The sequence below is a fragment of the Anas acuta genome, chromosome 5 (assembly GCF_963932015.1).
Source record: "Anas acuta chromosome 5, bAnaAcu1.1, whole genome shotgun sequence".
Lineage (NCBI taxonomy): Eukaryota > Metazoa > Chordata > Aves > Anseriformes > Anatidae > Anas > Anas acuta.
This window is the reverse complement of record NC_088983.1, coordinates 40,944,877-40,971,660: the sequence shown is the minus strand read 5'-3', so window position 1 is coordinate 40,971,660 and position 26,784 is coordinate 40,944,877. Positions and strand designations below refer to the sequence as shown.

At 34.5% G+C, this 26,784-nt stretch overlaps 1 long non-coding RNA gene across 1 annotated transcript in view; it reads right to left on the bottom strand.

Moving 5' to 3' along the window:
• The window catches only part of LOC137857623 (uncharacterized), a 75,679-nt gene that overhangs the window by 15,403 nt on the left and 33,492 nt on the right, over positions 1 to 26,784 (bottom strand). Inside the window, exons 2-3 of the long non-coding RNA XR_011097189.1 lie at positions 1,396 to 1,556; positions 146 to 250 (exon numbers count right to left, since the gene is read on the bottom strand). This is a non-coding gene — a long non-coding RNA (uncharacterized lncRNA). The remainder of the gene's footprint in view (positions 1 to 145; positions 251 to 1,395; positions 1,557 to 26,784) is intronic.

Genomic DNA, 26,784 nt, shown 5'->3' with positions numbered 1-26,784 from the left:
TCCAGTGATATTTTCATACTACATTGTTATGAGAGCCAACCTGGAGATGGGATAAATTTTTCAGCAGTTGCATTGGCTTGGTACACAAATGCCCACATTTTTCATCACTGTTCATACTCATGCTTGAAAATATAGACTTGCTTACCTCCAGGGATTGCCAGACAGCTTCAATTCTTGTGAATGCATGATTTTCACAGCTGATATCCTGAAAACATCTGAGTTCATAGAAACTACAGGGCTCCTATGATTCCTTAAAGAGATACAGCAGAAACACATTCCTCTGAGTGAAAAATGACTCCCAGTGAGACAAATATGGTCTTAGAATAACAAAAGCAGCTTTGCAGGAAAAAAAAAAAAAAAAAATTCAACAAAACAAAAAATGCATCAGAGGCTTCTACGGTTACTTTAGAAACTGATTTTTACATTATTGAAAAAGACAATCAAATTTATTCAGCATAACACCACAACTTATAACTTTTTTGATAAGCAAATGAGAAACATACTTGACTGCTGCCCATCTGCACTCTGTTTGACTGGCCTTTGCTAACTGAAGAGTGGAACCAGATACTCAGATGAAAATACAAAATGGGAAGATCTACAATGGGGATGAAAAATAAATAAATAAATAAAAAAATAGGAAAACAGAATTTGTGTTCCAAATTAAACTGCAAAGGTAGGGGAAAATATTTTTAAAATATATGGGCATTTCTTTTAAGGCCTAGGATTCATGGAGCCAATAATATTGGAGAAATAACCTTAAGATATCATGCTGATTTTTTTTCTGTATTATTTGTTATTATCTGAAAAGAATTTCTAAATGTTGAAAAGGTTTCACTTCAGCATCTAGGAACAACCTCCTCTCCTTCCCTGGAACAAGTGCAACACATCTCAACTGTTCAGCTATAAATCTAGTTGGTCTTTCCCAGCATTTTTCAAAAAATTCTTCATAATTTCTTCTTCAATTTCTTAAAAAAAAAAAAAAAAAAAAAAAAAAGTTCTTGCTTCTTAATGTATAGCATTAAGAAATAGATCATTTCACAATTTATGTTTAAAGATTTCATCTGATTTTGCACATTAAAAAGTAATGCTTCCTTTTTTATCTAGCTATTGTTGTTGTATGACTTCATGTCATGTGGCTTAGATATGAGTATAGGATTATAGGTTTATATATGTGTATATATATATATATATATATATATGATTATAGGATTATAAAAAAAAGGAAGAACATTTCCAGGTAAAGTGAGATTTAAGACATGTCTATGTCAGAAAAAAAAATATTGAAAAGAAAAATACCTTGTCTGGCCAAGCCATTTGCATTCTTAATTTCCATGATTTTATTTCTTTGGTACAAGCTTTCAGAGGACTTTAGTAAATCAAAATATAAACAGTTACCTCTGAGATTACAAGGCATCAGAAAAAGAATGTGAAGAGTGTTCTAATCCCAGAGGAAAACCTTGTTTAAGTGATGAAATCCTTGCAGTGGAAATCTTGGAAATCTCAGTGAGTGGAATCTCTTCTTGTCAGAACTTTCAATAAAAGAGCAGCTGCAGATACTGAAAGCATTAAATAAAAATTACCAACAAGCTGTCTTACCTGTGTGCACTCAACAGAAAGGAAGGGCAAACATGAGCAGGTAGTCCTTGTACATCAGTCAAAATTCTGACAGCTACCATGTAACATTTGACAACACTGACATGTGCTGTACTCCCTAAGATATTCCTTTAACTGAACCATAAAAAGACAAATAAATTAGTAATAGTACTTCTCCTGTCAATGTCCTTTCTTGCAGACTTCTCATGCTGTTGATTAGCATTGTTTGAAGTGATTCATCAATATGTTTACTTCCTCAAGGAAGAAAAAAAAATGGAATACTGAATTATTTTATTATTTTTTAAAAAGCAGCAAAATATGGGGCACCTGATCCCTCATGATCACTTATTAATTTCTAGAAAAACAACAGACAAAAATCAGCATAATAATTCCCCACTAGTCAAGCTTTACAGATTAGATTTTGTTTCCATTCTGCACTACTATTGTAGAAGCTTTGTTAACTAAACCAGTAAAGAAATCAGATTACCTGTCAGATTTGTGCTTATTTTCATTGCAGAGTAATGTTTTTTAAGACAGTTTATTTTTTTTAGAAATAAAATACACTTGTCAGTGATTTTTTTTTTTTTTGGGGGGGTGGTGCTGGATTGAAGCATAATTGTGAAGAACTTCACAGATTCACAGACTCGCAAGGCTTTGAATGCTTTAATAAGCTTTAATAACTAGCCTCATCCAGAGCCTCCACACACATTTCAACTCAGGTATGGACCTTCAGTCCCTACTCCAGCTCACTGCTGGAGTCTTGTGTGGGCCTTACAGGGGCCAGCCCTCCAATGCCATGCCATGCCATGCCATACCATGTTGTGCCTATGCCTATCCCATCAAATCCAGCAGGGCCAGTAATGCCTGCGAGTGCCCTCATGGCAACAATCAGAGAAAAATAGATCTGTGAAAATTAGAGGAATATTTGCACAATTCTTTTAACACTAATTGACAGTTTAATTTTAATGTGAAATATTACTGAATAAGATGTATTGTGATTTTCAACTGCATTTAAGTCAAAGTCTGTGTTTAAAAAGAAAATGCCCTGAATGTATTGTTGCTTTCTCAGGGTGTCTGTAAGCAGACAGATGAAGTCTTTCATATAGATTGTAATATTTTAAAAAATGGTTAATTATGCAAAAGTTATGCATGGAGATTAAGTGATGCAGGCTTGGCTTTCAGCATAGAATATAGGGATTGCATGCTGGAATCACCATGTAGAGTATTATATCTACATGGCTTACAGATATCCATTTCTCACCTACTTTTTATATCTTTATATTATTCAATGGCTCTGGGCCAATGGAAAAAGCTCCAAAACCACAGTGAATCTCAGCCATTATCAAAGATATTGTGCTCACATTTCCTTGTTCTACTTGGCATCAAGCAGATACATTTTTTTTCTTCTTTTTCTTTACAGTGATCCAAGTTCTCCAAAATTTATTTATATGGCATTACAATTCTTTTACTTCTGCCACATATCCTGTTTTTGCTACATATACATCCAGTTTAATAATGATTCAAAACCAGATTTCTGCTCTCAGTTTTTCTGCTAATCTCTGGACTACATTAACATAATTGGACAAGCCAAAGAATCCTGAGTAGCCTGTTTTATACAGAAAAGAAAATATTCAATTTTATGATACCCTCTATTTTCATTCTGTAAATGTTCTTTATATGACTTACAGAATCAGCCTAAGGAATAGAAAATGTGATCACTGAGATTTGTATGCTACATACATGTAGATGCCCAACCACCAACGCAGTATTCTGCATCATTGCACTCCACCATTTAATTAGTGTATTCTCAAAACTCAAGTTTTTGTTCGTCATTCTGTATAGCATAATAAAGTGATAAAATGTTTAGTCTTTCCACTGGTTTGTGGAATGCTGATTATACATTTAGAGGGTTGTGCTACTATTTAGTAAGACATTAATTAAGCAAAGTTTTTCAATCATTGACTTTCTGAAATTTTTGCCCTTCCTACCTGGGATAAGACTTCATTCATTACCTTTACAGAAGCTGCATGAAGTCACATGGAAGCCACTGCAATTCTAGAATGTCATACTAATCATTGAAATCAGGAATATCACAACCAGAAATTATAGTTACCTTTTATAGTCTCATTTAGAGTGTATGTGCATGCTGCTGTGTTTTACATACCTCCTCTGTCACAGCCATATGTAGCTAAAATTTCTATGGCTAGAGCACAAAAACTACATAATTTATTCTTATTCATACTTGGTTGCTTATGCCTCTGCTAGATTTACCTTCCTGTTAGTATTTCATTGTTCCTTTTCACAGTGTAAAACAAGATGCAGCACATGTGCAGTACAAACCCAGGTTTTTCTGTGACTCACTGGGATCATTCATCTGGTCTCAGGAACAAGGAAGTGTTCCCCGATTTCCTAGTCATGATCATCCTGTGTGTCTAGCTCTTTTTCAGCCAACTTATAAGTGTTGCTCTGAGACTGCTACTTTATGAGTTTTTTAAAGTTTCCTGTGATTAACACTTGGTTAGCATAGTAATCAGAATGAACTTGAAGAGCAATCAAAGCACATTTACTTAGTAAACATGACAGTTTAAGAACTTTTAAAACTTGCTTTTCAGACTGCTCTGAACTGCTTTTACTAGGGGGCACTAGTCTTTTGCACAATCCTTGTCTTGCCCATATGATTTCTGAAGTTAATATATCAAAATCTAGCTCCAGGCTCACCGTACTTGAGGTCTCTTAAGCTTATGATGACTCTTCTGCTGAGTAGATCTCTCCTTCTAGTAGCCTGTGTCTCAGTCTTATTTTTTAGGGAACTTACTTTCTCTTCAGGTATGAAAGCATCTTATATTCTCATTACTTGTCAATTATTTGGGCATTGCTCTAAAATCTTACTTTCTTCAGGTTAGTGAACACTGAAGAAATTCTTTATTATGAATATAGATAACACCGAAATAATGATTAACTTTTCTTATCCTTTATGCTTCTAATAGTTTCATGCATGTTAGGATTGATAGAAAAGTCTAAATCTATTAATTTGTCATGGAAGTGTAGAAAAAAATCATAAATATCATTCAGATTATTCGTATGTTTTATGTCATTAACATATATAAATTAGAAAATTTTGAAAGTCATTTAGCTACTTATGCTAAGAAGTATCAATACATGAAGATTGCTTCTCATTTTAAAGTAATGTTGAGGGATTTTGCATACAAACTTAAGACCTGTATTTACAAGTTACTATTTTTGTCTTTACACATACCTAAATTTGCAACTGATATAAATAACAATAAACAAGTACATGAATACACATTTGTAAGAAATTCATTCAAATCTTCCTATTAAATGTGACATAAAAATTTCATAGTTGAAAATGGAAGGAAAAAAGAACAGATGCACAGCTGTAGCGACATGAGTAATCCATGTTCATGCCCTTGACCTTCACTTGCTGTTGGGGTTAATAAGCATACTTTTTATTCCAGACTTAGCAAAAGGGTATGATATATACTTTTGCTGAAAGAAACTCATGGGAAACCATGGAAAAAGCAGCTTGCTTTTAGACCTTTTCACTATCATATGCCCATCTTTGAACATCTTATTTGATAGATCTGTACACACACACACACACACACACACACATACACAAAATCCCCAACATATATATGGCCTTTAAAAGTGGTTGCTTTAAAAGGTTGGTTCTCCTTGGAGAATTCTTTCAACTTTTTGATAGTTGATCTAGGGTTTGAAAGATTTTTGAAGCTACTTTATTTAGCAATCAAGGCAATCATGATAATACTTTGTGAGTGCATGAGGGTGATGTATATGGTGCGATATGTGTGACCTTTTTTCATTGGTTAGAAAGAACAGGGTTTATATATCGTACTTGAAGCCATATCACAGGACTTTACATGTCACGTAAATGAAGCAAAAGACTATTCAAGACAGTGAGTCATTACTCTTTCCTAAATATTGGGTATGGTGTGGACTCAAAGAATAAAAGGAAGTACTCATCAAAGATGAAATATAATTTCTGTTCCTTTGCCAGACAGATAATGCAGCTGTAAAAACTCTTGGCCAGATAGCAGCTGTAAAGAATATAATGTGTAATAATAAGTCAGTAATATTTACTTTAGAAAGTGAATTTATGGTTGGGTATTAAGTAGAAGTGGTGTTCTCTTCAACTCCTGAATATGATGACAATTCCAGAAAAGAATTACAACCAAAGGAAAATAGATTAAACATTTCACTTATGAGGAAATAGTAATTTTTAATGCCACTAACAAACAAACAAAGAAATTATTTGAGAGAGGAGAAAAAATTAAAATCAGAAACACTAGACACACCAGTTGCTTTTATATAATATGCGATTTTGTTCCTCATTTTTCTAAAGATCAGGCTCAGGAAACTGCTTGAAAACCATTTCCAGTCAAAGGCTCTTTTATCTCTTTTATGAAGTTCTGTTTTATTTTATGAAGCACTGTTATTTACCTAACAAAATTGAACATTGGAGATTAATTACTTGTGAAGTACATATGATGGCCCTGAGGTTTCATTGGGTGGCATTAGAGGTTACCTACTGTATCATAAAAGTGGTGTAAATTTAATTAAAACACAGCTATTTCATAGGACCAGTTCCATGCTAGTGGAGCTCTAGCTGTTTATGACTCTTATAAAGAGCTCATGAACTCACAACAGAAAGATAGCAAAAATTCTGTCATTTATACTCTGCTTAACCAATTCACCCATAAGGTGTCCGTTGACATTGGTAACCAAGAAAGAAGTTTGGTTCTGATAATCCAGTTTTACCCCCAGACTAAAAACAGACTTCGATTCATTTCTGTTCTAAAAATGTCCGTGTTTGGGAGAAGAATTCAGGATGGTCTTGGAAATAAGGCTTCTACTAGCAGATCTTTATGCGATTGCTTGTGGGTATGCAGGTATTTTTTGTTTTGGTTTGTTTTGGTTTCATTTGGTTTGTGTTTTTTTTTTTTTTTTGATACTTTCAAAATTGAATGAGGATGTGTTCCTATTCAAGCTTCCATTTTTTAATTTTAAAAATGTATAAAACTTCTCTAGTCTTTTTGGAATAGTTTTAAGGTAGAGGGTCGGTTAACTAGTTTTCTGTTCAAATGTGTCTTTATTAGAAAAGCTTATTTACAGCTGAAAATAAAGGACATTCAATCTTGTTCTGAAGGTCCTGGACCTCTAAAGTATACCACCATCTTTCTCTGAGTTTAGGAAAGACAAGTCAAAATAGACCTCCTCCACTATCATCTCTCTAATAATCACAGAATCACAGAATCACAGAATTTCTAGGTTGGAAGAGACCTCAAGATCATCGAGTCCAACCTCTGACTTAACGCTAACAGTCCCCACTAAACCATATCCCTAAGCTCTACATCTAAACGTCTTTTAAAGACTTCCAGGGATGGTGACTCCACCACTTCCCTGGGCAGCCTGTTCCAGTGTCTAACAACCCTTTCAGTAAAGAAGTTCTTCCTAACATCTAACCTAAAACTCCCCTGGGGCAACTTAAGCCCATTCCCCCTCGTCCTGTCACCAGGCACGTGGGAGAACAGGCCAACCCCCACCTCACTACAGCCTCCTTTATGAAGGATATGGAAATATATGGATATGACCTCCTACTGGGAAAGGAATAATAATATTTTTTTTTCTATTTATTCAACAATTTAAAAGAAGATGTAGTTCTTTATTCTGTCATTCTCCAGTGCTAGAATAATACCATTCCGCATCAGTGTGGACCTGTCATCTTTCCAAGTGCTACAATTTATCTCCCCTTTACAATCCTTTGCACTTGTTGCTCATCATAAAGAGAGAGAGAGAAATCGAGTACAAAATTTTAATTTCAGTACTCTGGGACTTTTCATGTGGCCCAGGGTTTCCCCTGAGAGCAAGCACACTTGAGATGTTAAAGTTTTGGCCTTTATTTTGTTCTGGGTTCAAGAGGTCATTCCAAAGTCTGAATCCTGGCAATTCCATTTAAATTTTAACAGTAAGAATGTTACTGGGCTTTGCCCAGAATAAAATATTGTTTTCTTGTTAAGCACTGTGATATCTGTAGTTGCCTCAGTAACCATAATAATATTTAGCACTTTTTTAAGGGACATTCCCATACATTCTATGCATTAATTAAGCATCAAACACATCTGTATCACTTTATCATTTACAGATGAAGAGCATGGAGAAGTGAGGCCTAAATACTCTCCCCTCTTAACTATTAATGCAATTGCTGAAGTTATAAACATAGGCATTTGTTACAGAGAGTGGAGCAGACTGCACTGTACCAGAAGGTGATTCAGTCCTTAACAGGTCTGAGCTGAATTACGTGCTTCAACAGCCAGTCAGGATAAAACTGGGCACTAAAGACAAGGTCACTTAACTATACTTTTATTCTCAAGGCACTACAGTTGCTACGCTGCTAATCTAAGAGCTGACTTTTGGACAATTCTAATTGCTTTCCTTTTTCTGCCACAGATCATTCATGGATGAAGGGAATGCAAATATGGATGGGACAGTCCAATAAAAGCTGATGCTTCTAATCTGAAGTCAAGACATATTTTAATGGTAGCCTCCCAAACCACAAATTTGAAGAATCTAAAATGACAATACATCTGGTAAGGAAAAGGAAATCCCCCTCTGCACCTAAAACTAATACCTAAGCAGCAAAAATAATTTTTAAAAGGCCTTTTAATTATTCTCCATAGTAACCTTTTCTTTTAGGATCACCATATGTACCCCATTACCCGGTGATCTCACTTTAAATTTGTATGGCACATTAGGGCCTTATTGTTCTGGATTGCAAAGGGATGCATTAAAATGCCACATATTTTGCTATTTATGTTTCCTTGGCAATTAAAAAACAGAAAAAAAAAGAAGAAAAAAAAACACCATGTCATTAACAGTGATTACTCCTAAGGTCACCTTTTCATTTTAAGAAACAGAATAAAAGCCTTAGAAAGGTAATAAAATGCAGTGCAGAATTGTCACTGGGCAGAAGTTTGGGAAGAGGAAGCTGAAAAAATGCAAGCTTGCTTTCTGCTGACATCATGATATGAATTAAATGATCACTCTGTTGCTAAGGCAATACCACGAACACTGTCTTCTGTTTGTCATTAAGTTCCTTCATCTCCCACTTAAGTTGCAATTATAGGCTTTAATACCTGATGTTAGCTGGGATTTTGGTCAATCTATGCAACACCAATATTTGATGATAAGGTCCTTGGGTTAATTAGTTGGAAATCTTTCCTGGAAGTTCCAGCTAATCAAATTTGTACATGCAATTCAGTGAGTATATTGCCACAGTAAGTTTTAGAACAGATGTCTGATGTTAGAGAAGCCTCTTTACAGTAGAATTTAAACCTCCCTTGCTCTATAATGACATAGGTTATTAAAACACACTTTTTTGGGGTGACCTAATTCAAGCATTCCATCACAAACAAACGAAGTAGCCACCCTTCCACTGATGAGTTTTTCTGACCCCTAAATGTAACTCTGATTAAAGCACAGGGTTACATGCTTTTATCCATGAAGAACTGATAAAATTAAACTCTTTGCTGAGAAATTAGCTTTAAGCACTTGTTAATAAAGGCAAATAGGATTTTATACACCAACATGTACACTTTGTAAATTGGCCTTCTCTTTTATTGCCTTTTCCAGTAGGTAAAGTAGACAGTTATAATCATCACCCTGGTATTACTGTTTAATTAATTGTTAAGAATTTTTAGTGATGGGAAGCATTGGAGTTGGCCCATGGGCTCTTACTAACCTAGTTGTTTGTATCCTAGGTCAGCTATGATTCCTGTCAGCCCTGCCAGACATTCATTAAACATAGCCTCAGTCTTTCTTTGGGAGAAGAGTGCAGTTTCTGGGTTCTGGATGCTGCTACTAAATGAAAGACTCACTGTGCACCTGGAAGTAGCATCAATACTGAAAGGTCAGTCACAATTGTCATCTAAAGCCTGCCTTTCAAACTGTTTTCTGAAGGCGTTCTTCCTTCAGTTGATCTGCATTGCTAGCAAACCTAGAAAGGAATTGTCATCCTCACTTTGCCACAATAGAAAAAATGTTTTCCAAATGGAAAAGCTGATTCACAAAACTGAAAAACTATTTGAAAATGAATTTAAAGTTCTAAAATTTTCATAGAATCATAGAATATCCGGAGTTGGAAGGGACTCACAAGGATCATCAAGTCCAATTCCTGGCACCACACAGGTCTACCTAAAAATTCAGACCATGTGACTAGGTACAGAGTCCAAACGTTTCTTAAACGCCAACAGACTTGGAGCAGTGACTAATTCCCTGGGGGACCGGTTCCAGTGTGCAACAACCCTCTCAGTGAAGAACATCTTTCTGATGTCTAGCCTAAGCCTCCCCTGCCTCAACTTGACCCCATTCCTACAAGTCCTACCTATCACTGGTGACTAAAGGGAATAGCTCAGCACCTTCCCCTTCACTCCCCTTTGTGAGGAAGCTGTAGGCCAAAATGAGGTCACCCCTCAGCCTCCTCTTCCCCAGGCTGAACAGGCCCAGTGCCCTCAGCCGCGCATCATATGTCTTCCCTTCTAGGCTCTTCACCATCTTTGTAGCCCTCCTCTGGACACTCTCCAACAGTTTTACGTCCTTTTGTACTATGGTGCCCAGAACTGCACACAGTACTCAAGGTGAGGCTGTACCAGTGCAGAGTAGAGAGGGAAAATCACTTCCCTCAACCGACTAGTGATGCTGTGCTTGATGCACCCCAGGATACGGTTGGCCTTCCTGGCTGCCAGGGCACACTGCTGGCTCATATTCAACTTGCTGTCAACCACAATCCCCAGATCCCTCTCTGCAGGGCTGCTCTGCACTATCTTGTCACCCGGTCTGTACGTAAAGCCAGGGCTGCCCCGTCCCAGGTTCAGGACCTGGCACATGCTCTTTTTGAACTTCAGGTGGCTGGTGACTGCCCAGCTCTCCGATCTGTCCATATCTCTCTGCAGGGCCTTTCAACAGAGGGCCTTTCAACTTTCAAGTCCACAACTCCTCCAAGCTTAGTGTCATCATCAAATATGCTCAAAACACTTTCTAGTCCTACATCCAAATTGCTTACAAAAACATTGAAGAGGGCTGGCCCTAAAATGGAACTTTGGGGGATTATATATATATTTTTATATATAATATATATTATATATATAATAAATATATATATATATATTATTAACAATAGCAGGAGAATTGTCAGATTGTATTATTTTTTTCTTTCTCATACTTTATATCTTTGCTATCACCTTTCTTTGTTGAAAAAAAAAATATAGAAAATTCTAAAAGTAATAATTTTCTTGACTTCAGACAAGAAGCAAAGCTGTAAAACTCCAGTTCACCTAATGGATCTTTCTCGATACAATCACATATGAGATTTATCTCTGATTGTAACTATCACTGAATAGCTTTTGACCTTTCCTTCTTTCCCAACACAATGCCCAAATTGGATGGAGAAAGGAAGTAGGGAAAAAAAAGCTTTTTTTTTTTTTTTTTTTTCCCCAAGTCCTGCAACTAAGCACTTTTTCTCCTTTTAATAATACTTACACTACACCAGGTAAATCTCAGTTGAGAGCAAACTGTAGTTCTAAGAAATTCATCCATTGCACCTGAAAGATCCCAGGAAACTCAGTGAGGAAAAAAAAAATGTGATGAAAAAAATAATCTTATATCATTCTTTTATCAGATATTCTACTGTGTTCTTGCTCCCCTCATAGATCTCTGAATCACCTTATGGTAGTTTCTTGTTTCTATAAGTGGTGGGCTAGATGAGAGTGTTAGGAGAGTTTTATCTGATAGTATTTCCAGTGGAGTTTCCACTGGAAATTATTGAGGAGTTTCCAAATGTGCATTTCTAGTTACTCAGTGTCTGTACTACTAAACAAAACCAGTCAGGAAACGTTCTTTGACCCTGAGGCTAAGAGAAAGATTCCAGCTTGCATTTACATGGCTAAACTACAGTGTAAATTTACCCTCCGAACTGGAAAAGACCCATCAAAACAGCCTACTGGGGATGGACAGTTGCACATTCTATTCCCCAAAGCAAGATCTGCTATTGCCTGGGAGAGCACTACCTCTCATAGAAAAGTAAGGTAGCATGCCAGTGTGGGGGTTAATACTTGAACAGGGACAAATGAACTATGATACACAGACATAAGACACCACTGCATTTTATCTACTAGTGGGCATGGGCACTAAGGCTATTTGAACAATGAAAAAAAAAAACCACTAAGTGCAAATATCTGAATAAGATAGCTTGCTTGCTTGCTTTTTCCTTCCTTCCTTCCTTCCTTCCTTCCTTCCTTCCTTCCTTCCTTCCTTCCTTCCTTCCTTCCTTCCTTCCTTCCTTCCTTCCTTCCTTCCTTCCTTCCTTCCTTCCTTCCTTTCTTCCTTCCTTCCTTCCTTCTTCCTTCCTTCCTTCCTTCCTTCCTTCCTTCCTTCCTTCCTTCCTTCCTTCCTTCCTTCCTTCCTTCCTTCCTTCCTTCCTTCCTTCCTTCCTTCCTTCCTTTCTTCCTTCCTTCCTTCCTTCCTTCCTTCCTTCCTTCCTTCCTTCCTTCCTTCCTTCCTTCCTTCCTTCCTTCCTTCCTTCCTTCCTTCCTTTGCACAGGTGGCACACAGAATGCATGTGGTTGCACACTGTACCTTAAATTAGCAGAGCAGATTGCAACTAAACATCTTGTGCTTGAGATGCATGTAAGACACTGTCATCTTGTTTAATTCTTCCATAAAGTTTTGCATAGATAATTGTAAAAAAGTTCCAGGTTAAAAATATTTATTCTGTATACTTTTACTCTTTCTACAAGCTGGCTTTTCTTCTGGCTTAGCTTTTTAACAACTCCTTGTAAAAACAGCAATGTAATGCTCAGTAGTCATTCAAAATGCCCACTGGCAAGAAGTGTCGCTTTCTAACATCAGATTTACATTAGACTTGAAAATTGGTTTGAGGGTGTCTTTATTTGTTTTGGGCTTTGTCTGCTTTGTTTTATGGAGAGGCAATATTACCAGTTTGTAGTATAAATTAATAGAGAAGATTTTCAGAATCCAGACAGCATTCTCTTTTTTGACAAAAGAGAAAAATGCCACTGAGCAGAGAGAATGAATACCAACCTTTTCCAAGTACCTAGCTCTAGGTCCCAAAACATAAAAATTCTGTTCTCTTTATACCTTTTGTTAGTTCGAAAATATGTATATAAAAAAAGGGTGGTTTTGGATCTTATTGTAATTCTACCCACTAACTCAGACACAATAAAAATTCATTGTTGAGCCATACACCTACCTACAGTGCATTGTATCACAATAAATACATAAACATAAATAAGACTGCAAGATCATTATGCATGTTATCTATTTAGTGTTTTCTGAAAATAATGCAGTTTAATATGAGCAAAACACTCTTGGGCAATAATGCATAATGGAGGCTATATCTGACATCAACAATTGTATCTGATGCACACACCCAAAAGCAAACAAGCCAAATAACATGTAGCTCATTTGCAAAACCCTCAGAAGGCGATGATTGTCTTCTCTGATGTCTTCCCTTATGCTTTCAGGGAAATTAATTGGATGTTCCTATATTCTGAGCAAGCAACAGAGAAATAAATTCACTAAGAAAAATATTGCTGAACAGATATACAAAATGTATATGATGTACATGAGGTACATGATGGTTATATCCATGTGCACTAGTAAGAACAAAAATATTTTTTTAATCTTTCAGTAAAATTTTGACTTTTTGTTTACTACTTACTCTTGATTTCCGTTAACCCAGGCATTATCTGTATAGTTTGTTATATAACATAAGTTATTTTTATGTTACATACTTGGCTATCACTTTCAATACCAACTTCCCTAAACGTTTTTTTTGCAGGATGATCCAATAAATTATAAGCAGGCTCTTTGACAAAGATGAATTTTACAACTTTAAGAAAAGGAAAAGGATGAAGTTTAAACTTTTTAAATTTTTTAACTCTTTTCTTCTTCTGCCTTCAGTGATCAAACTTTAGGCATTTATGGACTGAAATGGGGTATATGAGTAGAAGATAATACATCTCCAAACTTAGCCTCTGGAAACTCTTGAGTACAATATAGTCTCATCAAAAAGCTTTGTAAACATCAAAAACTTGATTCTTCCAGGGCATGACTTTTTTTTTTTTTTTTCACTTTTTAATGACGACTTTTTGAAAACCCAAGTCAGTGCAGAGAGAAAATTAATACTAATTAATAACTGTCCAGATCAAAAGTAATTTAAAGGGCATTGTATAGCCTCTAAATATATGTGTTCTTGAGGCCTAACAACCCTAATGATAACCCTGAGACTTAGTTGTGTTTAAGACTAATGCATTTGCATTTACAGATTCTCCAAAAAGCAAAGCTGAAAACACTAAGTTGGAAACATCAGGTGAATAAGTGAATGTTAGTAATATCCAGTATTTCATCTCTACCTAGAAAACCTTTACCATGTCTGGCACTACCACTGTCACAAATTTGTAATCCTTAACAGCACTGAAAATAAATTATCAAATATAATTTGCATTATTCTGAGATTTAAGGGAAGAAAAAAAAACCAACACACTGCAGAATGGAGAAGTTGATCTACGAGCATGCTTTCAGAAGGTTTTTATGTACTCAATAAGGTAGGTGTAAATTTTCTGTAGGAAATGATTTGGATCTTCAATTTTTTTAGTTGTGGGAAGGTATGAAATTTTTAGACTCTGAGTTTTCAATTTCTGGTTGTTTTTATTCTTTTCACTACCTTTCTTTTTTGCACATTTGTTATTAATTAAGTTTAACAGAATATTTAAAAACATGTCTTGATAAAACAAATATTTTGTTGAAATTGGAAGGTGATCAATATCAATGAATCCAAAATCTCCTGAAATAATGCAAAAGTTTTGAAACACTCTACTTCAAGATTTTCATATGCTTAATTTTCCACTTCAAAACAAATTTTAACTTTGAAATTTAAAACAGTCTAACAGATTATTACAATAAATATTTTGTAGAACTTTCTGGAACTTCTCTCTTTCTCTCTCTTTCTTCTTCCCCATCTTTCTCTTTCTGTTTTGCTTTCTTTTTTACTTTCTTTTCTTACTTTTCTTAATTTTTTATTTTTTTTCCTACTCAAAGTATTTCATGACTATTCCTGAGTTTCATTAAACGACCATAGAAGACATAAAGACCTGGGGAATCTGCTTCCAGCTCTCCAAATAATATCTCACACAAAGCTCTGTTGGTAGTCAAGGATGGCTTAGTAATGTTCTAATAATCACATGAACAATTATTTTCTCTATCCAGTACAATTAATCTAAGCATTTTGAACATATATATGTGGGAAAAAAAATCCAGAGCAAAACCTTCTTATTTGCATATGTATGTAAAATTTATATGATATATGAAATTTTTCTGTTTATCTGGATGAAGAACGACCATTCACCATACTTGTTCTTAAGTCTTGTAGGCTATGCATGAGAAAAGATGTGTGATTAAGGTGCATTAAGCCATCTTCTCCCTTCCCCAATGTTACTAATTCAAGTTAGTCAAGAAGCACACAGTGCATCTCTTATTTTTCTGTCCATGGTACAGATTATCTGTATAGCACCTGTGTGCAAATTTCTGCGTATGTATATATATCTGCTGATATACATCCACATAATATGTGCCTTGCAATTCATAAATTATTACTAAATAGCAGTTCAGATTTACCAATACATTCCAGCTGTTCTGTATTGCTCTACCCAATGTAAACCAGGTGTATGTAGGTCTCATCTGGGTGATTCAGATGGATTTACAGTTATTTTGACTTGGTGATACCACACAAATCAGTTCACATGTATTGATGAGACTTGGCCAATGCCTTCTTTGAAATTGCCCCAAATTTATTAGAAAATACAACCTTTCAACATTATTTTATTTTTAAGATCCACCTTAAAAAATCAGAATATGAAGTGATAAGGTCATATTAGTGAAGATAGTCAGTAAAGGTTAACCTTTTCAATAGTACATCTGTAAGAAGTTAAAGTACACTGCAGCAATTAAACTCATGAATATAGGTCAGCACTCTATGTCTCCATGTCTAGTTTAATCTAGTCTACAAAAAGGACATCTTTTAAACATTACATTTTTTTGCAATGCAAAATCACTGCAGATCTAAAAGTCAAAATATCTGAAAAAGGGACTAAATCCATTTTGCTAGTAAAACAAACTTCATCAGAGACAACTTTGTAAATGAGCTGTAGCTTATAAACATATTTCTGCCTGTTCCTGAAAAGGATCTTCATAAGATCAGAGGCCTATTAGAAAGCAGAAATGTTCAACATCTGTTCCAGTGTTGCATGAAGGCAAGACAAAGATAAATTAATACCATATGTGGATGAATATGATTCAAAAATCCAGATTTGTTGGAATTTCCCAAAATAGGTTTCCATGTTTGTAAAGTAAATAAGATCAAAAATAAAAGACTTTTTAAATTTTTATCTTAAAAAATAAAAATAAATAAAAGAAACCCTTCAATCAAAAATTAAAAAGTATGGTTTATATATAATATAAAATACCTACCACATTCAAGGAAATGAACTAGTGTGTAACGTAAAAGACATCACGTAAAAATGTATCTAGGTTGAATGATGTCTTAGAAGAATAAAGACAAAGTAACATAAGAATATTGCTGTTTGCCTTTGGCATTTATATTGTTGTCTAGTTTTGAGAGGCCGTAACATTTCAAAAAAACTCTTCTGTCAGGAAAGGTTATGCCCTAGGCTATGGCCTGCAAATTTTTCTTTTCTTTTGCAGTGTGATCTGTATTTGAGTACGCCCATAAAGAAACAGACAAATCACATATCATGGGCCTATGCTTTTGTTATATTTCATGAGCAATCAATTTGCAGGATATTAATGAAGCAAGATGATGGTGTACAAATTAGTTCTAGCTTCATACTGCAATAGATATTGTCCCTTTTTAACTGGATGTGATGTTTTGTAGATCACTATCCTTGTAGCTTCACATTATGTTCTGTTGTTGTTCTTCCCTCAAGATACTTCAAGGATACATCAGCAATATATTCTTTCCTAGCTATGAGCTTTTCTCAAATTATGTAGCTATTTATTGCCCCTATATTCTGACAGAGGTCAGAATTTGCTCCAAGATATTTGTGTTGCAGATTCTACAGTTAATACAGGAGTGGCATTCTCTTTCAGTGACAAAGGATGTTCAGACCTATTTTGTGGCTGATACAGCAGCATGAATATTCACTGGCATTGACCGTAATTTTGAACATAATGCGTATTTGCTGTCTAGGGTTGCTCTAAGACACGGGAAGAGAGTTTAGTAAAAACATCACAGTAGGCTGTAACTCTGCCTTATCTGTGGCTTGAAAAATCACTACTGGAGAAAAACAAAAAAAAACTCCTCATATTTTATTGTGTTTTGCTGAAAAGATCATTCACTCCAATTTCTTTCAGCTAGGGAAAATAAACAATCCAACTGAAAATGTTTATAAAATAGAGCAGTAACTAAGCTATGACCAAATTAAGGGCAAGCCTGAGATGTTCTGAGAAGTTTAATTGATTTTGAAATTTGATGAGATTTTGGTCAAGGAATTCTGGTTAAGAGCATTTGGCTCTTAAACAGGCACAACTAATGAATAAGTATCCTCTTGTACAGCTGCCTATATATATATATATTTGTTGTTGTCTACCTGTAAAGTATTTTAAAAGACTCCCTGCATAAATCAGGAAGAATGAGAAAAGTGGACAAAATTGTACTTTACATGCAAAGTACAACATCAAGATATGTATAACATTTACTGATAGATCATACCAAGGATTTTTGAAATATACCAAGATTTGTGAATATGTCTTCAAAGTACATTTATTTACTTATTTATTTAATTTTTCAGCAGTGTTGCTTGTGGACCAGGGAAGAATGAGGATCATTGCTCTAGACAGTACAATAAGACTTCTGTAGGGCTAGTCCAAGCCTCTTCATCAGAAATATGGCTAATACACATTGCTAAAAATGCTAATACATTTCTACCATTTATCTAAAATCCTATTATCTTTAAAGCAAAAGACCTAGGGGGGGGAAATAAAATAAAATAAAATAAAATAAAATAAAAAATAAAAAAGAATCAGTAAAGTCAACTAGATTTCAGTTATGTTTGCAGTATAGGATTTGGGGGAGGGATGAGGTATAAAATTTAAATGTTTCCTTCCTGCCACTATAAATGTGTTTGATCCATTCAGATATTTGTCCTGAAGATTCAGCATATTAACTATTAAGTGAACCTAGAGACTTGTGTAATAATTGTGGAGAAAAAAAGGTTAGGACTGGGTGAGTGGAAGAGAAGCCTCCAGTGTCTACTTTATATCAATGTGCAGCAATAGGTGTGAATCTGGAATTACTTACATACATGTAACTGAGCGTGTTATATGATCCTTTTTCTTGAGCCCTTGATTAAATGAACCGTTCTCCAAGGTTTAAAGAAACTCTGGGGAGAAAAAAAGTTGTCTTTCTTCTAACTTCATTGAAAAAAAAATCAGCTACTGAGAGAAATAATACACAATTTTATAGTAAACATTTATTCTGAAATTATTTTTAAAATCATCAAAACAGGACATTGATCTTTTATCTATAGGTGTTAGGTGACTTGAATTTCTAGTAGTGTAGAATGTAATTGCAAACAGCCTCTAGAGTCAGAGCCTAAAGTCAGACTGGACCTTCGACAAAAATTCACATTTGCTTTACTATTAATACATAGACTTTCAATGAATTCTTAAACTCTCAGTTCAAGGTGGAAGTGCTCCTTATACTATCCTCTTCATCAGAAAAGTGTTCATATGCAGAGTAGTCAAACATGGTTTTCTGACTTTTGGAAACAAAATGGAAAACCCAACTTTCTCCAGTAATACTTTATTTTTATTTTTCAACTTTGGAGATGTGGAAATCTCACAGGCGGTCTCCTGAATTTTTGAGGCTGCCTAGGTTTCTTTTGTGTGTGTGTGTGTATACCTGTACAGTATTTTTAAAAACTCTCTACACAAGTCAGGAAGAATGAAAAAGGTGGACAAAATTGAACTTTACATGCAAAGTAAAACATACATTGTTTTTTTTTTTTTGTCATTATTTATTGACATGTATAATATCTATTGATAGGATTCTTATCAGCATGTAGTGGAATTCAGAATAGAAAATCTTGAGGAACAGCAACAGAACTTCACATTATCCACTTTCAATACTCTGGAAGGCTGTATGGGTTTTGTTGAATTTAAGTTTCATATGTAAATCTTGATATATTTATTTTTTTTCTCCCTGAGATACTTCCCCCCCAAAAAAAAAAAAAATAATCATCTGATTTTAAAATATTAAATTTTCATCATCAATTTGAAGAAGTAAAATTTAGAAGTCAATAGCAAAATACTAAAATCATGATGATTGTTTAAATGTGTATTTTAAGTGTACTGTTGATAAATTCCCAATGTCACAACTGACATCAGCATGAAAAATTTGCCCCTCTACCATACACACACAAAAGCAGGACATATGGCAGTGTGATTTGTGTGAGCAGCTGGATGCCACTGCGAATGCTTGCTTCTAGCAGGCTTCACATCTGCAGCCTTCAAACTTTATCTGTTGGCATGATCTCTGAGAGCAAAACAGTTGCTTTTCCATTTTAGAACAGGCTATGACTGGTAGAGTTTGCATCATTGTAACATTGCTTTCAAAGGTGTATTCTTTTATATAAGGACTTAGTCCTTACTTATGGATAAACCCACATTCTTAGTCCTTGCTCCAGTTTCTTCCTTGGTTTGTGTTTCATTATACTCTTGCAACTTTGATATAGGTAATAAGTCCTGGAAAGACTGAAGATGGAAAAAGAAAACTCAAATCTCTTCTATTCCTTAGTGTTACATTAACAGCAGAAAAAAATATATATATAGCAGGAAAACTATCACTTTTACAACAACCATAAAATATTGTGAGAAAAAAAAAAAGACCAAGTGCTCACTAACAAGTGATTCTCCTAGTATATAATCATGTACTCAGTATATAAACATTGACTACCCTCTAGTAATAAAAACACTGAAGCAATCAAGAAATTAATTTCAATGACTTCTCATTTCAGTGAGGACAAAAGCCTTGGCCTTCTGCTGGGCAAAACAGAAGCACTGGATATCATGATGCTTTTATGATACCCGAGTGTCAAAACATATGCTGGTAGATCACCTTTATCCATAATTAAATAGCTGCAATAGCACCTAATCTCACTGTACAGAGGGCAGCCATTAATGCCTAACCTTCATTATCCAGAATAACTCTCTTCTTTTGTGACAGAGTCTATATTTGACAACCCATTTGCCTGAGTTCCATTCATTCTCTCACAGCTAGCATTCAAGTCACAATACTTGAAGCTGAGTTGACTTTCATGAATGATCTATATATGGTTTGAATTCCTGCCAAAGATAATACATCTACTGAGAAAAGGAAGAAAAAAAAAAAAAAAAAAAAAAAAGCTTTATGGGAAGAGCAGACTCTTTTCCCATAAATGATGAATCAATCCATTATATTTGTGATAATCAATGTCATGGATCCTCTTCATGTCAGGGTAAAAAAAAAAAAAAAAAAAAAAAAAAAAAAAAAAAAAACTTGGTAAAGAGGCAAATCATTATTAATTCATTCATTGCAATAACATTAATCATGATGAGCTAATGTGATATTAATGTGGCTATAATATGTACTTCCATAGGAATTTCACTGTAATATAGGAATTAACTAATGTACCATAGTTTGAAAGACTGACGTAAATTGATAAATAACACTGAAAAGCTTTTTACATAGGGGTAGGGATGAATCTACTGACATGTTACCTTCTGGAGGATACAAGAGGGTGCCCACATCCTAATCCCATGCCCACACTTGCAGGTATGCTTACATATGCTTTGCATTTTCCATGACTTATTGCCTACAGCAACAGCCAGCTTTTCAACATTGTGGTCCTGTTCCAGGAAATATTGATGTGGGAGATTAGTAGTTCTCGGAATGAAATCAAAGCTCTGATGATGCTTTCTGGGGTCTAGGAGGAGCTTGGGAACACTCATTCTTGCACACGGACAGGACTTCTTCAGAGATATATTTCCAATGGGAATCTTCAAAATTGTCTTCTGCCACATTCTTGTCTTTCCTCACGTACCACGCTTTCTTGTGTCTCTTCTGTTTTGTAACTGCCTGGTTTAGAATAATGAGTCTTGGATGCAGACAGTTGTCTTAATTTTGTATATCGGGGCAAGCCATATATATCTATAAATCTAAATATATATCCAATATATCCAATAAATCTAATAATAATAATAATAATAATAATAATAATAATAATAATAATAATAATAATAATTCATTACTACCTACACAACTCCATTTTTTTTCATTTATTTTACAGTAGAGAAAACAGAGTATTCACCCAGTGGATTGCACCCCTAATCTCACCTAACATTTATATTTAACAGAAAGATGTAAAATTACAAAATGAGGGTGATAATCCCACATTGAACAGCAAATTGGAATAATCAACTTCCACTAATTTCTTTCAATCCACATTTTCATGAGTGTATGATTCAAGCTACCAGTAGGAAAAAAAAAAAAAAAAAAAAAAAAGAAACCAGTTCCTGGATTAATCTACTTGGTTTTTTTTCTTGGAAATATTACCTGCATATTACCACACACACTAAATGTATTTAGGGTATACTTAGCATTCTTCCAAGCAAGAAATACTGCTCTTATACCGGAAACATTCTATAGTTCATTAAAACAGACAAACGAAACTTCTTTAATTTTGTGTCTTTAATACAAATTTAATTTTCCAGAGATATCCACTATAAAAATATTTCAGTGTTAGAATTTAATTTATTTCTGTAACTGCATTTGGAAGCTCAAAATGAGTAAGCTTTCCTTTCTAAGTATACCATATTTATGCCTCATTGGATAAACAATTTTCAGTGCACAACAATCCTCTTGCTTTTAGTAGGATATGCTGCATGTTTGGTTCTGCAGTTTCTTAGTTTATTTGCATAGTCACCTTACATATAGAAAGGATCAATGCTGAACCATTTTTTTTTTGAAGAATATTAATATTTATTTTCTGTAGCAATGCCAGCTGTTGTAGACTTTAAATGGAAATATTTTCACAGGAAACTACTAAAATTATATTTAGCATGAACTTCCAACGTTGTTCCTAACAAATTGTTGCTCCCTTCAAAGCATCAGAAAGGCACTTTGGTTCTCTTGGGTAATGAAATGAAAATTGTTCACAGAATGGGCAGGGTTGAAAGGACCTCTGAAGATCATCTAGTCCAACCCTCCTGCCGAGCAGGATCACCTAGATCACCATCCAGGTGGGTTTTGAATATCTCCAGAGAAAGAGACTCTACAACATCTCTGGGCAACCTGTCCCAGTGCTATGTCACCCTCACAGCAAAGAAGTGCCCCCTCTTATTGAGATGGAACATCCTGTGCTTCAGTTTGTGCCCGTTGCCACTCATCCTGTCGCTGGGCACAACTGAAAAGAGTTCCATCCCCTCAGATATTTATACACATTAATGAGGTATCATTAATTATTAATGATTAATAATAATTCAAAAATATGAATAATTCAAAATTTATTGAATTTTTTTAAAATGAGAAATCTTTTAGAAATTCTTTCTGTCCTTCTGTACTTCAGGAGCGTTTTTCAAGCCTTCAGATGTTTTTCTACTCTTTAAATACCAGTTATATACATAAAAATTCAACAGGTTCTGGTTAAGGTGGGAGGGCAACGGAGAAACAATATTTCCAGAAACTCCCAAGGCTGAAAATAATTAATACAGTTTGGAGCCACTGATGTTATTTGTATCCACCCATGTAGACTATTATGAGAAATTCTTCTTATTACATAATTAATCAGCAGAGCCATTCAGCACCTACAAGACTCCTGTACCCTAGCTGTCTATCCTAAAAATGGGTTACCAACACTTCCTGACTTTCAACTTCCATCTATCTTGCTAGATGACTGGTAACTTTCAGAGAAAGCTCGTATTTGTATAGTGCTTTATACAATACAACATAAGTCATCATTGAAGCCTTTACTGAGATTGTAAAAAATGGTCATAAGAAATTGTTTCAGAGGGCTGTTTTTCAGTGGACAAACTAGAAAGATGAATATTTGTGTTAAAACCACAGACATAATCATTGTATAATCTGGATTATCAAAGAAATACCACAATATTCGATATTATAGAAAAGAAAAAGACTATTGAAGGTACTTTTATTTTTTTAAAAAAAGGTATATGATCATGAGGGATTTTGTCTGAAAATCATGACTTAACTGCAGTTTTCTCCAAGTATCTGCATGGCATTGTAGAAACAGAGAAAATTGTACATCTGAAGGTAAAGGCACAGTGGACATGGGGCAAAATTTGGCTGTAGTCTTAACTATTTTTTCAACTTCACATCACTTCTTTATGCCTGAAATATTAATTTAAGAATATTTTAATGTATTCTATGACAATAAAAAAAAAAATGTTACATATTAATTAGGGGTTATTTAAATTTATAGAATTAGCTTGAATTAAATCATCAATATTATAATATTAATTTTATTCCTGTTCTTTTTTAAAACTATGGCAGGCATTTCAAGATAATAAAACTATGGACCACTTATTTTCTTTTGTCTCAACTTTTGTAATTTCAAGTCTTTTAACAATAGCCTTGGTTTTCAATCAGGTTCTGATACAATGGCTGAAATAGAAAAGAGGAAACGGAGACCAGAGTGAACATCATCAACTGTTATTCTAATAATAAATCACATGCATCTTATATCTTAACCATGTCTTGAATTTTCTTAGCAAATGGATTGTGAATTTAGTATATGTTGTACTATAAATTCTTTTTGAGAAAGCAAACCAAAATGTAACATTCCTGAAAACAGTCAGTAAGCCTCCAAATCTCTTGATGATACCCAGAAACATGGTGTTTCTTGTTTTGTTTTGTTTTTAGAAATGGAAAAATAATTATAAAACATATTGTGCTAATAAATCAAAAAAGGCGCTTGAAATAATCTCATAAAATGTTACGGCTTAAATAATGCCCTTCATCAGTATTCTTTGTTTAACATTTTATGTTTATTGATAAATGAAGATGCATTTAAATAATTCAAACAAAACATTAGCTGCAAGCAAGGAATTAATAATTGATAGGACTGGAAGGGCTTTTTTTCACTTGGGAAATAGATAATATTAGCTTAATGTGGGGTTGTAGGAACAGAGGAAATGTAATGGATCTGCCTGCTTTAAACTGATGATGGTTATTGTGGTCTGAAAGTTGCTACAAAGGCAAAAGCAGGACAGCTTTGTAACTGCAATAGATTTCACTCATAGGAGCTGACAATGCAAATTGTGGTTTGATATGCCAGATTTATACATGGGAGGGGATTTAATAAACTTAACATACACTAAAAGAATAAAACCAAAAAATGCTGTTAAACTTAAGTCTGAGAATTTTAAAAGGACAAAAACGCAAGTAATATGGCATCTTAAAATATTTGGATTTTTTTCTAGTCTCTTCTTGTTATGAATATTGTCAACATTAGCTTTCTTTAATATAATATTGCTAAGAATACTGTAACACAGAAGCCAATGCATTCTAGAGACTCCTCAGAGGTAGACTATTTAGTTCAGAAACATTCATCATAAAGAAACCCAACTACTCCAGCTGCATATTTTAACTCGTCAGCTTCTTCTGCAGGTATGTAAAGAAATAGCTTTTTCAAATCTTCTGTAAGAAGGGAGGTTTCTGTTGGTGATCCTCAAGTTGTATATGGTGACAGCAAAAAATATGGAACTATTCAGTTCTGCAACTCCAATATCCCTTAATTTTTGGAGGTACTAGATTCATAGTGCTCCGAAGGAAAGTCTACTAAATGATATTTTCATTTCTGTATGGTATCACTTATGAATCTATAGTCCAGATGCTCACTGGAGTCCTCTCTAGTAACAATAAATTTGCATTTGTACATATAACCAACATTTGTCTTTAGTAGTTTGGAAGGCAGGATAAAATTTGAATACTGTAGCATAAGTCTATTATAATTTCATAATTTCATATAATTATTTGTCCAATAGCTTAAGATTATAAATCACATATTTTACTGTGTGATTAGAAAGTTCATGTTCTTCTACTTAAAGATATTTCAGAAACTCATAAGAAAGGATACTCGACACTGTAACCTGATCTGAAAAAACAATAGCATTTTGCAGGTTTTAAAATGAAGTTCAAGAGATCATAGCCTTATTGCACTTGACCCCAGCTACTGGAAATCACACTGTCACAGATATCGGTGGGGGGTTACTTAAGGGTAGTGCTAGAATAGCGCCAAACACTTTTAATAAAAACATCAAATAGAATCACTCTTCATTACTTAAATTGGTTGTACCTTGTGTCATCACTTCTGAAAAACAAGTGTGCCATATTACTGAAAATGAACAGTTGTGTTTTCTACCTATTTTCCACAGGGGTAAATGGTTACAAAGGGAGCAAGGCAGTGAAGAATCAAGTTCTGTATCTCTAGCTGTGTGTGCCAAGTTCATACCTGAGTATCTCCCAGAATGGGTTTTCTTAGGCAGACAGATTGTAAGCCGGCACAAAATTGATTTCAGAAATGCAAATGGGAGAAAGCAGCTTTGTTTTCCAGCCATTGCAACACTCGACATGACATTTAGATAGACTTGCTTGCATTGACAGTAGGCACATATGTCTACTATTTTGTTTTAAAATATATGTATTGCTTTTAATAACACCATTACAGCTGTTCACAAAATGACACCTCTAGACAGAAGCACTACAATGAAAAGAGAGTATCAACAGAAGGACTGTATCTGCATGTAACTCTTACAGTTGCCAAGAAATGAAGATATAACATATGGTCACTTTGTAAAGGTGAGCTGAACAAAAAACAAGCAGCAACCTAGCCAATTTTTGTCATTTGAATTCTCCTGTTCAAAACCCAATTTAGTTTCATACGACTCTTGCTAATTTGAATGATATATTTATTAAAATATGAAACAGCCAGCCCTGCAACTGGGAAAACAATTTAAAAATAAATTCTTGGAATGGTACATTGCCAATTTTTTACTTGTCTAGAGCTATCCTTTAAAAATTAATGCATGATTTTGCAGCAGAAGAATCAAATGCTATTAACAGCTTGCTAGTGTGAAGAGAGGAAGTTGTAACTTATATTAAATATCCCACTGTTGATATGTCTATGAATGTCTTGCCTTGATTTATCTGTTTATTGAACTGCTTTCAAAGGGCCACTCCTCATAGGGATGCATGGGGGAATGTTAACATCAAACCTAAGTCTCTTTGATAATCTTCCTGGACATTACATAGAAAATGACACTATTTAGGAAAAAAAAAAAAAAAAAGTGATAAACTTATAAATGTTTAGTTTCCCACTGTAAAACTTCATAGAGTCTTCATAGGTCTATGTGTGGACTCTGGACAAGCTGCTGTGTTAGGGCAACATTATTGTTAGGGCGACATTATTGCCCTAACAGCCTACAAAAATTCAGAGGTGCATGGATTTGTTTCAGCACCTGAGAAGAAAACAAACAAACAAACAACAAAATAAACAGAAAACAACAACAAAGACAGAACCTTGATATAATTCTCTTTATTGATAATGAACATATACATCTCTGACTTCTTGTGTGCCTGAGGAAAGCAATGGAAAGGAAGCTGTTTTTTTTTGTTGTTGTTGTTGTTGTTTGTTGTTTGTTTTTTTTTATAGCACTATATCCCAAGATATTTTTTCCTTTCTTCTATGTTATTTCAGATCTTTTTGCCAGAACCTTTTACAGCCTCTTTTGCGCAGATATTTTTTTTTTCAATATTTCCTCTCTCATTCTCTAATTTTCAGCCTCTCACTTGTCCACAATGACAGAAACTTTTACAAATAATAACCTTCACTTATGTATGTTATCTCTGGGTTTATGAAGTATGCCTATGCTTAGAATAGAAGACACTACTTTTCCAACTCACTTGTTCAAAGGTCTTAACACTTATTTAAACTATCTCACATGGAGAAGTTAGTTATTTGCTTTATTTCCAATACATTTCAGTTCTGACCTTATCAAGGG